The 16349-nt window shown below is 56.4% G+C and overlaps 1 pseudogene; it reads right to left on the reverse strand.

Annotated features, from left to right (window-relative positions):
* On the reverse strand, nucleotides 1-14745 carry LOC135527288 (uncharacterized; annotated as a pseudogene).
* Between the last annotated feature and the right edge of the window lie 1604 nt (nucleotides 14746-16349).

Genomic DNA, 16349 nt, shown 5'->3' on the forward strand with positions numbered 1-16349 from the left:
CTAGACTACAGAGAGACATGAGAAAACCCCAGAGATGACTGCTAACCCAAACAGGACGGATGAATGTCAACTAGACTACAGAGAGACATGAGAAAGCCCCAGAGATGACTGCTAACCCAAACAGGACGGATGAATGTCAACTAGACTACAGAGAGACATGAGAAAGCCCCAGAGATGACTGCTAACCCAAACAGGACGGATGAATGTCAACTAGACTACAGAGAGAGAGGGGGGTGTAGAGGGATAGTGGGGGGGAGATTGTAGAGGGATAGTGGGGGTGGTCGTTGAGGGGCAGTGGGGGGGGGGGTGTAGAGGGGCAGTGGGGGGACGGGGGGTTGTAGAGGGGCAGTGGGGTGGGGGGGTGTAGAGGGATAGTGAGGGGATGGGGGGTGTAGAGCGATAGTGAGGGGGTAGGGGGGTGTAGAGGGATAGTGAGGGGGTAGGGGGGGGGGTGTAGAGGGATAGTGAGGGGGTAGGGGGTGTAGAGGGATAGTGAGGGGGTGGGGGGGGTGTAGAGGGATAGTGAGGGGGTGGGGGGTGTAGAGGGATAGTGTGGGGATGGGGGGTGTAGAGGGATAGTGAGGGGGTAGGGGGGGTGTAGAGGGATAGTGAGGGGGTAGGGTGGGGTGTAGAGGGATAGTGAGGGGGGAGGGGGAGTTTAAGGGGACGTCAGCTGCTTTCTCAGTGTTCATTTTCACTCCCAGGTCCAAAGTCAACATTCTGATGGCTGCAGTGATCAAGACCGATAGAGAGGGAAAGAGGGAAAGAGAGAGAGAGAGGGAAAAAAAGAGAGAGAAAGAAAGAGTATGGAAAGAGAGAGAGAGGGAAAGAGAGAGAAAGGTAGGGAGAGAGAGAGTATGGAAAGAGAGAATGAGAGGGAGAAAGAGAGAATGATGAAAAGAGAGATAGAAGTAGGGAGAGAGAGAGTATGGAAAGAGAGAATGAGAGGGAGAAAGAGAGAATGATGGACACAGAGAAAGGGGGAAAATAGGTAGATTTATTCCAGAGCTAAGGTTTCTCAGGTTATAGGGCCAGGTTCTAAGGCCAGGTTCTAGGGCCAGGTTCTAAGGCCAGTTTCTAGGGCCAGGTTCTAAGGCCAGTTTCTAGGGCCAGGTTCTAAGGCCAGTTTCTAGGGCCAGGTTCTAAGGCCAGGTTCTAGAGCCAGGTTCTAGTCAGAACAGAAGACCCTGAGGACTGTCTGTACTCTATCCATCCATCTGACCCACACATCATCTATTACCTGTAATTAGCCTGGTGATGGTCCGCTGAGCAGAGAACGATGTGCAGTGATTAATCAGACCCTCCACTCAACCTGAAGGGGTTGTGTATAAAAACATACCCTTGGTATTCTGTAGTTGGTCTCTGGTTGGTTGACCCCGGAGGTAAGGTGTGTGATATATTGAATCATCATGGAACACAAACAGCAGAGGGTATAGGCCCCTCTAAGTGCTCTATGTGGGCAATCTATCGGCCCACCTGACCGCTAGGTTGTTACTCAAAATGGTACCCTATTCCTTCCATAGTGCACCACTTGGGTCGTGGCCAAAAGTAGTGCACTAATTGAGTATTATTTGTGAGACTGCCATAGTGATTTCTATTAGTGGAGAAAACATGTCCGTGTTCGGTGTGTCTGACAGTGAACTGTATGTTGCTGTACATCTGATTTGTGAGGGGGGATGTGACTGTGACTGAACACGGCAGTCACAGGGATACTTGTCGTCTTCCCTGTGCATGTCCAGGCTCCTCCACAGATCCTATCCTTGATTAGTTCTGTGTTCCCTGTCTATGTCCAGGCTCTTCCACAGATCCTATCCTTGATTAGTTCTGTGTTCCCTGTCTATGTCCAGGCTCTTCCACAGATCCTATCCTTGATTAGTTATGTGCTCCCTGTCTATGTCCAGGCTCTTCCACAGATCCTATCCTTGATCAGTTCTGTGTTCCCTGTCTATGTCCAGGCTCCTCCACAGATCCTATCCTTGATCAGTTCTGTGTTCCCTGTCTATGTCCAGGCTCCTCCACAGATCCTATCCTTGATTAGTTATGTGCTCCCTGTCTATGTCCAGGCTCTTCCACAGATCCTATCCTTGATTAGTTCTGTGTTCCCTGTCTATGTCCAGGCTCTTCCACAGATCCTATCCTTGATTAGTTCTGCGTTCCCTGTCTATGTCCAGGCTCTTCCACAGATCCTATCCTTGATTAGTTCTGTGTTCCCTGTCTATGTCCAGGCTCTTCCACAGATCCTATCCTTGATTAGTTCTGTGTTCCTGTCTATGTCCAGGCTCTTCCACAGATCCTATCCTTGATTAGTTCTGTGTTCCCTGTCTATGTCCAGGCTCTTCCACAGATCCTATCCTTGATTAGTTCTGTGTTCCCTGTCTATGTCCAGGCTCTTCCACAGATCCTATCCTTGATCAGTTCTGTGTTCCCTGTCTATGTCTAAGCTCTTCCACAGATCCTATCCTTGATTAGTTCTGTGTTCCCTGTCTATGTCCAGGCTCTTCCACAGATCCTATCCTTGTGATTTACTGCCTTCAGGTGTGTTATGTCTACCTTTCCTTATAGTTGTTCTGCTGTGTTGTGCAGCATAGTCTGGTGGTGAGGTATTGGAGTGAGGGTTAGGTTACAGCCCAAATGGCACCCTATCCCCTGTGGCTCCCGGGTCAAAAGTAGTGCACTTTATAGGGAATAGGATGCCGTTTGAGACACAGACATTGTGAATGACGTAATGGTGGACAAAGGAGAGTTCCTGGCCGGGTGCGGTCAGTCAATATGACAGACTTGTAATTCCGTGAGGAGTGAGCAGGGTGGTGAGCAGGGTGGTGAGCAGGGTGGTGAACAGGGTGGTGAGCAGGGTGGTGAGCAGGGTGGTGAAAACGGTGGTGAGCAGGGTGGTGAGCAGGGTGGTGAGCAGGGTGGTGAACAGGGTGGTGAGCAGGGCGGTGAACAGGGCGGTGAGCAGGGTGGTGAACAGGGTGGTGAGCAGGGTGTTGAGCAGGGTGGTGAGCAGGGTGGTGAACAGGGTGGTGAACAGGGTGGTGAACAGGGTGGTGAGCAGGGTGTTGAGCAGGGTGGTGAGCAGGGTGTTGAGCAGGGTGGTGAGCAGGGTGGTGAACAGGGTGGTGAGCAGGGCGGTGAACAGGGTGGTGAGCAGGGTGGTGAACAGGGTGGTGAGCAGGGTGTTGAGCAGGGTGGTGAGCAGGGTGGTGAGCAGGGTGGTGAACAGGGTGGTGAGCAGGGCGGTGAACAGGGCGGTGAGCAGGGTGGTGAACAGGGTGGTGAACAGGGTGGTGAGCAGGGTGGTGAACAGGGTGGTGAACAGGGTGGTGAGCAGGGTGTTGAGCAGGGTGGTGAGCAGGGTGGTGAACAGGGTGGTGAGCAGGGTGGTGAACAGGGTGGTGAACAGGGTTTTGAGCAGGGTGGTGAGCAGGGTGGTGAACAGGGTGGTGAGCAGGGTGGTGAACAGGGTGGTGAGCAGGGTGGTGAACAGGGTGGTGAGCAGGGCGGTGAACAGGGTGGTGACAGGGTGGTGAACAGGCAGGTGAACGGGGTGGTGAGCGGGGTGGTGAGCAGGGTGGTGAACAGGCAGGTGAACGGGGTGGTGAGCGGGGTGGTGAGCAGGGTGGTGAACAGGGTGGTGAACAGGGTGGTGAGCAGGGTGGTGAGCAGGGTGGTGAACAGGGTGGTGAGCAGGGTGGTGAACAGGGTGGTGAACAGGGTGGTGAGCAGGGTGGTGAACAGGGTGGTGAACAGGGTGGTGAGCAGGGTGGTGAACAGGGTGGTGAGCAGGGTGGTGAACAGGGTGGTGAACAGGGTGGTGAGCAGGGTGGTGAACAGGGTGGTGAGCAGGGTGGTGAACAGGGTGGTGAGCAGGGTGGTGAACAGGGTGGTGAGCAGGGTGGTGAGCAGGGTGGTGAACAGGGTGGTGAGCAGGGTGGTGAACAGGGCGGTGAGCAGTGCGGTGAACAGGGCGGTGAGCAGGGTGTTGAGCAGGGTGTTGAGCAGGGTGTTGAGCAGGGTGGTGAGCAGGGTGGTGAACAGGGTGGTGAGCAGGGTGGTGAACAGGGTGGTGAGCAGGGTGGTGAACAGGGTGGTGAGCAGGGCGGTGAACAGGGTGGTGACAGGGTGGTGAACAGGGAGATGAACGGGGTGGTGAGCGGGGTGGTGAGCAGGGTGGTGAACAGGGTGGTGAGCAGGGTGGTGAACAGGGTGGTGAACAGGGTGGTGAGCAGGGTGGTGAACAGGGTGGTGAACAGGGTGGTGAGCAGGGTGGTGAGCACGGTGGTGAACAGGGTGGTGAGCAGGGTGGTGAGCAGGGTGGTGAACAGGGTGGTGAGCAGGGTGGTGAACAGGGTGGTGAACAGGGTGGTGAGCAGGGTGTTGAGCAGGGTGGTGAGCAGGGTGGTGAACAGGGTGGTGAGCAGGGCGGTGAACAGGGCGGTGAGCAGGGTGGTGAACAGGGTGGTGAACAGGGTGGTGAGCAGGGTGTTGAGCAGGGTGGTGAGCAGGGTGGTGAACAGGGTGGTGAGCAGGGCGGTGAACAGGGCGGTGAGCAGGGTGGTGAACAGGGTGGTGAGCAGGGTGGTGAACAGGGTGGTGAACAGGGTGTTGAGCAGGGTGGTGAGCAGGGTGGTGAACAGGGTGGTGAGCAGGGTGTTGAGCAGGGTGGTGAGCAGGGTGGTGAGCAGGGTGGTGAACAGGGTGGTGAGCAGGGCGGTGAACAGGGCGGTGAGCAGGGTGGTGAACAGGGTGGTGAACAGGGTGGTGAGCAGGGTGGTGAACAGGGTGGTGAACAGGGTGGTGAGCAGGGTGTTGAGCAGGGTGGTGAGCAGGGTGGTGAACAGGGTGGTGAGCAGGGTGGTGAACAGGGTGGTGAACAGGGTTTTGAGCAGGGTGGTGAGCAGGGTGGTGAACAGGGTGGTGAGCAGGGTGGTGAACAGGGTGGTGAGCAGGGTGGTGAACAGGGTGGTGAGCAGGGCGGTGAACAGGGTGGTGACAGGGTGGTGAACAGGCAGGTGAACGGGGTGGTGAGCGGGGTGGTGAGCAGGGTGGTGAACAGGCAGGTGAACGGGGTGGTGAGCGGGGTGGTGAGCAGGGTGGTGAACAGGGTGGTGAACAGGGTGGTGAGCAGGGTGGTGAGCAGGGTGGTGAACAGGGTGGTGAGCAGGGTGGTGAACAGGGTGGTGAACAGGGTGGTGAGCAGGGTGGTGAACAGGGTGGTGAACAGGGTGTTGAGCAGGGTGGTGAGCAGGGTGGTGAACAGGGTGGTGAGCAGGGCGGTGAACAGGGTGGTGAGCAGGGTGGTGAACAGGGTGGTGAGCAGGGCGGTGAACAGGGTGGTGACAGGGTGGTGAACAGGCAGGTGAACGGGGTGGTGAGCGGGGTGGTGAGCAGGGTGGTGAACAGGCAGGTGAACGGGGTGGTGAGCGGGGTGGTGAGCAGGGTGGTGAACAGGGTGGTGAACAGGGTGGTGAGCAGGGTGGTGAGCAGGGTGGTGAACAGGGTGGTGAGCAGGGTGGTGAACAGGGTGGTGAACAGGGTGGTGAGCAGGGTGGTGAACAGGGTGGTGAACAGGGTGGTGAGCAGGGTGGTGAACAGGGTGGTGAGCAGGGTGGTGAACAGGGTGGTGAACAGGGTGGTGAGCAGGGTGGTGAACAGGGTGGTGAGCAGGGTGGTGAACAGGGTGGTGAGCAGGGTGGTGAACAGGGTGGTGAGCAGGGTGGTGAGCAGGGTGGTGAACAGGGTGGTGAGCAGGGTGGTGAACAGGGCGGTGAGCAGTGCGGTGAACAGGGCGGTGAGCAGGGTGTTGAGCAGGGTGTTGAGCAGGGTGTTGAGCAGGGTGGTGAGCAGGGTGGTGAACAGGGTGGTGAGCAGGGTGGTGAACAGGGTGGTGAGCAGGGTGGTGAACAGGGTGGTGAGCAGGGCGGTGAACAGGGTGGTGACAGGGTGGTGAACAGGGAGATGAACGGGGTGGTGAGCGGGGTGGTGAGCAGGGTGGTGAACAGGGTGGTGAGCAGGGTGGTGAACAGGGTGGTGAACAGGGTGGTGAGCAGGGTGGTGAACAGGGTGGTGAACAGGGTGGTGAGCAGGGTGGTGAGCACGGTGGTGAACAGGGTGGTGAGCAGGGTGGTGAGCAGGGTGGTGAACAGGGTGGTGAGCAGGGTGGTGAACAGGGTGGTGAACAGGGTGGTGAGCAGGGTGTTGAGCAGGGTGGTGAGCAGGGTGGTGAACAGGGTGGTGAGCAGGGCGGTGAACAGGGTGGTGAGCAGGGTGGTGAACAGGGTGGTGAACAGGGTGGTGAGCAGGGTGTTGAGCAGGGTGGTGAGCAGGGTGGTGAACAGGGTGGTGAGCAGGGCGGTGAACAGGGCGGTGAGCAGGGTGGTGAACAGGGTGGTGAGCAGGGTGGTGAACAGGGTGGTGAACAGGGTGTTGAGCAGGGTGGTGAGCAGGGTGGTGAGCAGGGTGGTGAACAGGGTGGTGAGCAGGGTGTTGAGCAGGGTGGTGAGCAGGGTGGTGAGCAGGGTGGTGAACAGGGTGGTGAGCAGGGCGGTGAACAGGGCGGTGAGCAGGGTGGTGAACAGGGTGGTGAACAGGGTGGTGAGCAGGGTGGTGAACAGGGTGGTGAACAGGGTGGTGAGCAGGGTGTTGAGCAGGGTGGTGAACAGGGTGGTGCACAGGGTGGTGCACAGGGTGGTGAGCAGGGTGGTAAACAGGGTGGTGAGCAGGGTGGTGAACAGGGTGGTGAACAGGGTGGTGACAGGGTGGTGAACGGGGTGGTGAACGGGGTGGTAAACAGGGTGGTGAGCGGGATGGTGAGCGGGGTGGTGAACAGGGTGGTGAACAGGATGGTGAGCAGGGTGGTGAACAGGGTGGTGAGCAGGGTGGTGAACAGGGTGGTGAACAGGGTGGTGAGCAGGGTGGTGAACAGGGTGGTGAGCAGGGTGGTGAACAGGGTGGTGAGCAGGGCGGTGAACAGGGTGGTGAGCAGGGTGGTGAACAGGGTGGTGAGCAGGGTGGTGAGCAGGGTGGTGAACAGGGTGGTGAGCAGGGTGGTGAACAGGGTGGTGAGCAGGGTGGTGAACAGGGTGGTGAGCAGGGCGGTGAACAGGGTGGTGACAGGGTGGTGAACAGGGAGATGAACGGGGTGGTGAGCAGGGTGGTGAACAGGGTGGTGAACAGGGTGGTGAGCAGGGTGGTGAACAGGGTGGTGAGCAGGGTGGTGAACAGGGTGGTGAACAGGGTGGTTAACAGGGTGGTGAACAGGGTGGTGAACAGGGTGGTGAGCAGGGTGGTGAACAGGGTGGTGAGCAGGGTGGTGAGCAGGGTGGTGAACAGGGTGGTGAGCAGGGTGGTGAACAGGGTGGTGAGCAGGGTGGTGAGCAGGGTGGTGAACAGGGTGGTGAGCAGGGTGGTGAACAGGGCGGTGAGCAGTGCGGTGAACAGGGCGGTGAGCAGGGTGTTGAGCAGGGTGTTGAGCAGGGTGTTGAGCAGGGTGGTGAGCAGGGTGGTGAACAGGGTGGTGAGCAGGGTGGTGAACAGGGTGGTGAGCAGGGTGGTGAACAGGGTGGTGAGCAGGGCGGTGAACAGGGTGGTGACAGGGTGGTGAACAGGGAGATGAACGGGGTGGTGAGCGGGGTGGTGAGCACGGTGGTGAACAGGGTGGTGAACAGGGCGGTGAGCAGTGCGGTGAACAGGGCGGTGAGCAGGGTGTTGAGCAGGGTGTTGAGCAGGGTGTTGAGCAGGGTGGTGAGCAGGGTGGTGAACAGGGTGGTGAGCAGGGTGGTGAACAGGGTGGTGAGCAGGGTGGTGAACAGGGTGGTGAGCAGGGCGGTGAACAGGGTGGTGACAGGGTGGTGAACAGGGAGATGAACGGGGTGGTGAGCGGGGTGGTGAGCACGGTGGTGAACAGGGTGGTGAGCAGGGTGGTGAACAGGGTGGTGAACAGGGTGGTGAGCAGGGTGGTGAACAGGGTGGTGAGCAGGGTGGTGAGCAGGGTGGTGAACAGGGTGGTGAGCAGGGTGGTGAACAGGGTGGTGAGCAGGGTGGTGAACAGGGTGGTGAGCAGGGTGGTGAACAGGGCGGTGAGCAGTGCGGTGAACAGGGCGGTGAGCAGGGTGGTGAACAGGGTGGTGAGCAGGGTGGTGAACAGGGTGGTGAGCAGGGTGGTGAACAGGGCGGTGAGCAGTGCGGTGAACAGGGCGGTGAGCAGGGTGGTGAACAGGGTGGTGAGCAGGGTGGTGAACAGGGTGGTGAACAGGGTGTTGAGCAGGGTGGTGAGCAGGGTGGTGAACAGGGTGGTGAGCAGGGTGTTGAGCAGGGTGGTGAGCAGGGTGGTGAGCAGGGTGGTGAACAGGGTGGTGAGCAGGGCGGTGAACAGGGCGGTGAGCAGGGTGGTGAACAGGGTGGTGAACAGGGTGGTGAGCAGGGTGGTGAACAGGGTGGTGAACAGGGTGGTGAGCAGGGTGTTGAGCAGGGTGGTGAGCAGGGTGGTGAACAGGGTGGTGAGCAGGGTGGTGAACAGGGTGGTGAACAGGGTTTTGAGCAGGGTGGTGAGCAGGGTGGTGAACAGGGTGGTGAGCAGGGTGGTGAACAGGGTGGTGAGCAGGGTGGTGAACAGGGTGGTGAGCAGGGCGGTGAACAGGGTGGTGACAGGGTGGTGAACAGGCAGGTGAACGGGGTGGTGAGCGGGGTGGTGAGCAGGGTGGTGAACAGGCAGGTGAACGGGGTGGTGAGCGGGGTGGTGAGCAGGGTGGTGAACAGGGTGGTGAACAGGGTGGTGAGCAGGGTGGTGAGCAGGGTGGTGAACAGGGTGGTGAGCAGGGTGGTGAACAGGGTGGTGAACAGGGTGGTGAGCAGGGTGGTGAACAGGGTGGTGAACAGGGTGGTGAGCAGGGTGGTGAACAGGGTGGTGAGCAGGGTGGTGAACAGGGTGGTGAACAGGGTGGTGAGCAGGGTGGTGAACAGGGTGGTGAGCAGGGTGGTGAACAGGGTGGTGCACAGGGTGGTGCACAGGGTGGTGAGCAGGGTGGTAAACAGGGTGGTGAGCAGGGTGGTGAACAGGGTGGTGAACAGGGTGGTGACAGGGTGGTGAACGGGGTGGTGAACGGGGTGGTAAACAGGGTGGTGAGCGGGATGGTGAGCGGGGTGGTGAACAGGGTGGTGAACAGGATGGTGAGCAGGGTGGTGAACAGGGTGGTGAGCAGGGTGGTGAACAGGGTGGTGAACAGGGTGGTGAGCAGGGTGGTGAACAGGGTGGTGAGCAGGGTGGTGAACAGGGTGGTGAGCAGGGCGGTGAACAGGGTGGTGAGCAGGGTGGTGAACAGGGTGGTGAGCAGGGTGGTGAGCAGGGTGGTGAGCAGGGTGGTGAACAGGGTGGTGAGCAGGGTGGTGAACAGGGTGGTGAGCAGGGTGGTGAACAGGGTGGTGAGCAGGGCGGTGAACAGGGTGGTGACAGGGTGGTGAACAGGGAGATGAACGGGGTGGTGAGCAGGGTGGTGAACAGGGTGGTGAACAGGGTGGTGAGCAGGGTGGTGAACAGGGTGGTGAGCAGGGTGGTGAACAGGGTGGTGAACAGGGTGGTTAACAGGGTGGTGAACAGGGTGGTGAACAGGGTGGTGAGCAGGGTGGTGAACAGGGTGGTGAGCAGGGTGGTGAACAGGGTGGTGAGCAGGGTGGTGAACAGGGTGGTGAGCAGGGCGGTGAACAGGGTGGTGACAGGGTGGTGAACAGGCAGGTGAACGGGGTGGTGAGCGGGGTGGTGAGCAGGGTGGTGAACAGGCAGGTGAACGGGGTGGTGAGCGGGGTGGTGAGCAGGGTGGTGAACAGGGTGGTGAACAGGGTGGTGAGCAGGGTGGTGAGCAGGGTGGTGAACAGGGTGGTGAGCAGGGTGGTGAACAGGGTGGTGAACAGGGTGGTGAGCAGGGTGGTGAACAGGGTGGTGAGCAGGGTGGTGAACAGGGTGGTGAGCAGGGTGGTGAACAGGGTGGTGAACAGGGTGGTGAGCAGGGTGGTGAACAGGGTGGTGAGCAGGGTGGTGAACAGGGTGGTGCACAGGGTGGTGCACAGGGTGGTGAGCAGGGTGGTAAACAGGGTGGTGAGCAGGGTGGTGAACAGGGTGGTGAACAGGGTGGTGACAGGGTGGTGAACGGGGTGGTGAACGGGGTGGTAAACAGGGTGGTGAGCGGGATGGTGAGCGGGGTGGTGAACAGGGTGGTGAACAGGATGGTGAGCAGGGTGGTGAACAGGGTGGTGAGCAGGGTGGTGAACAGGGTGGTGAACAGGGTGGTGAGCAGGGTGGTGAACAGGGTGGTGAGCAGGGTGGTGAACAGGGTGGTGAGCAGGGCGGTGAACAGGGTGGTGAGCAGGGTGGTGAACAGGGTGGTGAGCAGGGTGGTGAGCAGGGTGGTGAGCAGGGTGGTGAACAGGGTGGTGAGCAGGGTGGTGAACAGGGTGGTGAGCAGGGTGGTGAACAGGGTGGTGAGCAGGGCGGTGAACAGGGTGGTGACAGGGTGGTGAACAGGGAGATGAACGGGGTGGTGAGCAGGGTGGTGAACAGGGTGGTGAACAGGGTGGTGAGCAGGGTGGTGAACAGGGTGGTGAGCAGGGTGGTGAACAGGGTGGTGAACAGGGTGGTTAACAGGGTGGTGAACAGGGTGGTGAACAGGGTGGTGAGCAGGGTGGTGAGCAGGGTGGTGAACAGGGTGGTGAGCAGGGTGGTGAACAGGGTGGTGAGCAGGGTGGTGAGCAGGGTGGTGAACAGGGTGGTGAGCAGGGTGGTGAACAGGGCGGTGAGCAGTGCGGTGAACAGGGCGGTGAGCAGGGTGTTGAGCAGGGTGTTGAGCAGGGTGTTGAGCAGGGTGGTGAGCAGGGTGGTGAACAGGGTGGTGAGCAGGGTGGTGAACAGGGTGGTGAGCAGGGTGGTGAACAGGGTGGTGAGCAGGGCGGTGAACAGGGTGGTGACAGGGTGGTGAACAGGGAGATGAACGGGGTGGTGAGCGGGGTGGTGAGCACGGTGGTGAACAGGGTGGTGAACAGGGCGGTGAGCAGTGCGGTGAACAGTGCGGTGAGCAGGGTGTTGAGCAGGGTGTTGAGCAGGGTGTTGAGCAGGGTGGTGAGCAGGGTGGTGAACAGGGTGGTGAGCAGGGTGGTGAACAGGGTGGTGAGCAGGGTGGTGAACAGGGTGGTGAGCAGGGCGGTGAACAGGGTGGTGACAGGGTGGTGAACAGGGAGATGAATGGGGTGGTGAGCGGGGTGGTGAGCACGGTGGTGAACAGGGTGGTGAGCAGGGTGGTGAACAGGGTGGTGAACAGGGTGGTGAGCAGGGTGGTGAACAGGGTGGTGAGCAGGGTGGTGAGCAGGGTGGTGAACAGGGTGGTGAGCAGGGTGGTGAACAGGGTGGTGAGCAGGGTGGTGAACAGGGTGGTGAGCAGGGTGGTGAACAGGGCGGTGAGCAGTGCGGTGAACAGGGCGGTGAGCAGGGTGGTGAACAGGGTGGTGAGCAGGGTGGTGAACAGGGTGGTGAGCAGGGTGGTGAACAGGGCGGTGAGCAGTGCGGTGAACAGGGCGGTGAGCAGGGCGGTGAACAGGGTGGTGAGCAGGGTGGTAAACAGGGTGGTGAGCAGGGTGGTGAACAGGGTGGTGAACAGGGTGGTGACAGGGTGGTGAACGGGGTGGTGAACGGGGTGGTAAACAGGGTGGTGAGCGGGGTGGTGAGCGGGGTGGTGAACAGGGTGGTGAACAGGGTGGTGAGCAGGGTGGTGAACAGGGTGGTGAACAGGGCGGTGAGCAGTGCGGTGAACAGGGCGGTGAGCAGGGCGGTGAGCAGGGTGGTGAACAGGGTGGTGAGCAGGGTGGTGAACAGGGTGGTGAGCAGGGTTGTGAACAGGGTGGCGAGCAGGGTGGCGAGCAGGGGGGCGAACAGGGTGGTGAACAGGTTGGTGAACAGGGTGGTGAGCAGGGTGGTGAGCAGGGTGGTGAGCAGGGTCTTGAACAGGGTGGTGAGCAGGGTGGTGAGCAGGGTGGTGAACAGGGTGGTGAACAGGGTGGTGAGCAGGGTGGTAAACGGGGTGGTGAGCAGGGTGGTGAGCAGGGTGGTGAACAGGGTGGTGACAGGGTGGTGAACGGGGTGGTGAACAGGGTGGTGAACAGGGTGGTAAACAGGGTGGTGAGCGGGGTGGTGAGCAGGGTGGTGAACAGGGTGGTGACAGGGTGGTGAACAGGGTGGTAATGAGAGAAAGAAGAAGAAGAAAACGGCCAAAGGAAGGAGAAATATAGTTTTCCCTCAGAATGAGCTCTAGAGAACATCACAGGGTGGTTCAGGATGGAAAATTGGTCTCAAGTGCTGAGAATAGAGGCATTTTACTCCTACTCTTAGAAATGTTTTGAATAACACATTCATAAATGGCAAGAAAAGAGCAGTCAGTAAATAAATAATAAGAAATATGGTTTTGAAATGTCTGTCCTATATCTAGGAGATATAAGAAAAATCAGGAAATATATATATATATATATATTTTGAACACAAATTTAACAAAACAAAACAACCTCCATACTCCATTAAGTTGTATGGGTTATCTGGGGGTCATAGTGTCATGCATAGGTGTAATAGGTGGCAGGGAAGTCAGGCGCAGGAGAGTAAAATGGAGTGTAAAATGGAGTCTTTTAATAAAGTTCACGGAGTATGCTCCATAACACTAAATGTACATAAACAAACAAACATGGGTACGAGGACCCCGATGCGCACCTATACAGCAATCACACTACACTGACAAAGACATGAGGGGAAACAGAGGGTTAAATACACAACAGGTAATGAATGGGATTGAAAACAGGTGTGTGGGAAGACAAGACAAAACCAATGGAAAATGAAAAAAGGATCAATGATGGCTAGAAGACGATAGAAACTCAGCAAAAAAAGAAACGTCCCTTTTTCAGGACCCTGTCTTTCAAAGATAAAAATCCAAATAACTTCACAGATCTTCATTGTAAAGGGTTTGAACACTGTTTCCCATGCTTATTCAATGAACCATAAACAATTAATGAACATGCACCTGTGGAACGGTCGTTAAGACACTAACAGCTTACAGACGGTAGGCAATTAAGGTCACAGTTATGAAAACTTAGGACACTAAAGAGGCCTTTCTACTGATGCTGAGAAACACCAAAAGAAAGCTGCCCAGGGTCCCTGCTCATCTGCGTGAATGTGCCTTAGGCATGCTGCAAGGAGGCATGAGGACTGTAGATGTGGCCAGGGCAATAAATTGCAATGTCCGTACTGTGAGACGCCTAAGACAGCACTAGAGGGAGACAGGATGGACAGCTGATCGTCCTCGCAGTGTCAGACCACGTGTAACAACACCTGCACAGGATCGGTACATCCGAACATCACACTGGCGGGACAGGTACATGATGGCAACAACAACTGCCCGAGTTACACCAGGAACGCACAATCCCTCCATCAGTGCTCAGACTGTCCGCAATAGGCTGAGAGAGGCTGGACTGAGGGCTTGTAGGCCTGTTGCAAGGCAGGTACTCACCAGACATCACCGGCAACAATGTCACCTATGGGCACAAACCCACCGTCGCTGTACCAGACAGTCCTGGCAAAAAGTGTTCTTCACTGACGAGTTGTGGTTTTGTCTCACCAGGGGTGATGGTCGGATTTGCGTTTATTGTCGAAGGAATGAGTGTTACACCTAGGCCTGTACTCTGGAGCGGGATCGATTTGGAGGTGGAAGGTTCGTCATGGTCTGGGGCGGTGTGTCACAGCATCATCGGACTGAGCTTGTTGTTATTGCAGGCAATCTCAACGCTGTGCGTCACAGGGAAGACATCCTCCTCCCTCATGTGGTGCCCTTCCTGCAGGCTCATCATGATATGACCCTCCAGCATTACAATGCCACCACGCACAGAACGAGCGGTATGGCTGATTTCCTGCAAGACAGGAATGTCAGTGTTCTGCCATGGCCAGCGAAGAGTCCGGATCTCAATCCAATTGAGCACGTCTGGGACCTGTTGGATTGGAGGGTGAGGGCTAGGGCCATTCCGCCCAGAAATGTCAGTGAACTTGCAGGTGCCTTGGTGGAAGAGTGGGGTGTAACATCTCACAGCAAGAACTGGCATATCTGGTGCAGTCCATGAGGAGGAGATGCACGGCAGTACTTAATGCAGCTGGTGGCCACACCAGATACTGACTGCTACTTTTGATTTTGACCTCCCCTTTGTTCAGGGACACTTTATTCCATTTCTGTTAGTCAAACATCTGTGGAACTTGTTCAGTTTATGTCTCAGTTGTTGAATCTTTTTATGTTCATACAAATATTTATACTCTAAGTTTGCTGAAAGTAAACACAGTTGACAGTGAGAGGACGTTTCTTTTTACATATGGACGAGCGATGTCAGAGCGGAACAGAATAAGATATAGTAGAATAGTATAGAAAACAGTACATACACATGAGATGAGTCCTGCCAGATATGTAAACATTAAGTGACAAAGATGCCGTTTGTGAGGGTTTTAGGTGACAAATTTCTTTAGCCTCCTGAGGTTGAAGAGACTCTGTTGCACTTATTTTCCACACTGTCTGTGTGGGTGGTCCATTTCAGTTTGTCAGTGATGTTTACGCAAAGTAACTTGAAGCTTTCCACCTTCTCCACATTCTGTCGATGTAGGTTGGGGGCGGGGGGGTGGTGCACCCTCAACTGTTTACTGAAGTCCACGATCATCTCCTTTGGATTCTGTGGTCCACTCATCCCAAACCATCTCAATTTGGTTGAAGTCGGGTGATTGTGGAGGCCAGGTCATTTGATGCAGCACTCTATCACTCTCCTTCTTGGTCAAAAAGCCCTTACACAGCCTGGAGGTGTGTCTGGTCATTGTCCTGTTGATAAACAAATGATAGTCCCACTAAGTGCAAACCAGATGGGATGGTGTATCACTGCAGAATGCTGTGGTAGCCATATGCTTGTTAAATGAGCCTTGAATTCTAAATAAATAACCGACGTCACCAGCAAAGCACCCCCACACCATCACACCTCCTCCTCCATGCTTCACGGTGGGAACCACACATGCAGAGATCATCCGTTCAACTACTCTGCGTCTCACAAAAACACAGAGATTGGAAACAACAATCTAAAACTTGGACTCATCAGACCAAAGGACAGATTTCCACACGTCTAATGCCAAGAGTGTGCAAAGCAGTCATCAAGGCAAAGGGTGGCTACTTTGAAGAATCTCAAATATAAAATATATTTTGATTTGTTTAAATCTTTTCAAATGTATTTATATAGCCCTTCTTATATCAGCTGATATCTCAAAGTGCTGTACAGAAACCCAGCCTAAAACCCCAAACAGCAAAGCAATGCAGGTGTAGAAGCACGGTGGCTAGGTAAAACTCCCTAGAAAGGACAAAACCTAGGAATAAACCTAGAGAGGAACCTGGCTATGAGGGGTGGCCAGTCCTCTTCTGGCTGTGCCGGGTGGAGATTATAACAGAACATGGCCAAGATGTTCAAATGTTCATAAATGACCAGCATGGTCAAATAATAACCACAGTAGTTGTCGAGGGTGCAACAAGTCAGCACCTAAGGAGTAAATGTCAGTTGGCTTTTCATAGCCGATCATTCAGAGCATCTCTACCGCTCCTGCTGTCTCTAGAGAGTTGAAAACAGCAGGTCTGGGACAGGTAGCACGTCCGGTGAACAGGTCAGGGTTCCATAGCCGCAGGCAGAACAGTTGAAACTGGAGCAGCAGCATGGCCAGGTGGACTGGGGACAGAAATGAGTCATCATGCCAGGTAGTCCTGAGGCATGGTTCTGGGGCTCAGGTCCTCCAAGAGAGAGAAAGAGAGAATTAGAGAGAGCATACTTAAATTCACACAGGACACCGGATAAGACAGGGGAAGTACTCCAGATATAACAAACTGACCCTACCCCCCCCCCGACACATAAACTACTGCAGCATAAATACTGGAGGCTGAGACAGGAGGCGTCAGGAGACACTGTGGACCCATCCAATGATACCCCCGGACAGGGCCAAACAGGCAGGATATAACCCCACCCACTTTGCCAAAGCACAGCCCCCACACCACTAGAGGGATATATTCAACCACCAACCTACTACCCTGAGACTAGGCCGAGTATAGCCCACAAAGATCTCCACCACGGCACAACCCAAGGGGGGGGGGGGGGGGGGCGCCAACCCAGACAGGAAGACCACGTCAGTGACTCAACCTACTCAAGTGACGCAGCCCTCCTAGGGACGGCATGGAAGAGCACCAGTAAGCCAGTGACTTTAACACTTTTTTGGTTGCTACATGATTCCATATTTGGTAGTTTTGATGTCTTCACTATTATTC

This window comes from Oncorhynchus masou, chromosome 32 (genome assembly GCF_036934945.1).
Source record: "Oncorhynchus masou masou isolate Uvic2021 chromosome 32, UVic_Omas_1.1, whole genome shotgun sequence".
Taxonomy (NCBI): domain Eukaryota; kingdom Metazoa; phylum Chordata; class Actinopteri; order Salmoniformes; family Salmonidae; genus Oncorhynchus; species Oncorhynchus masou.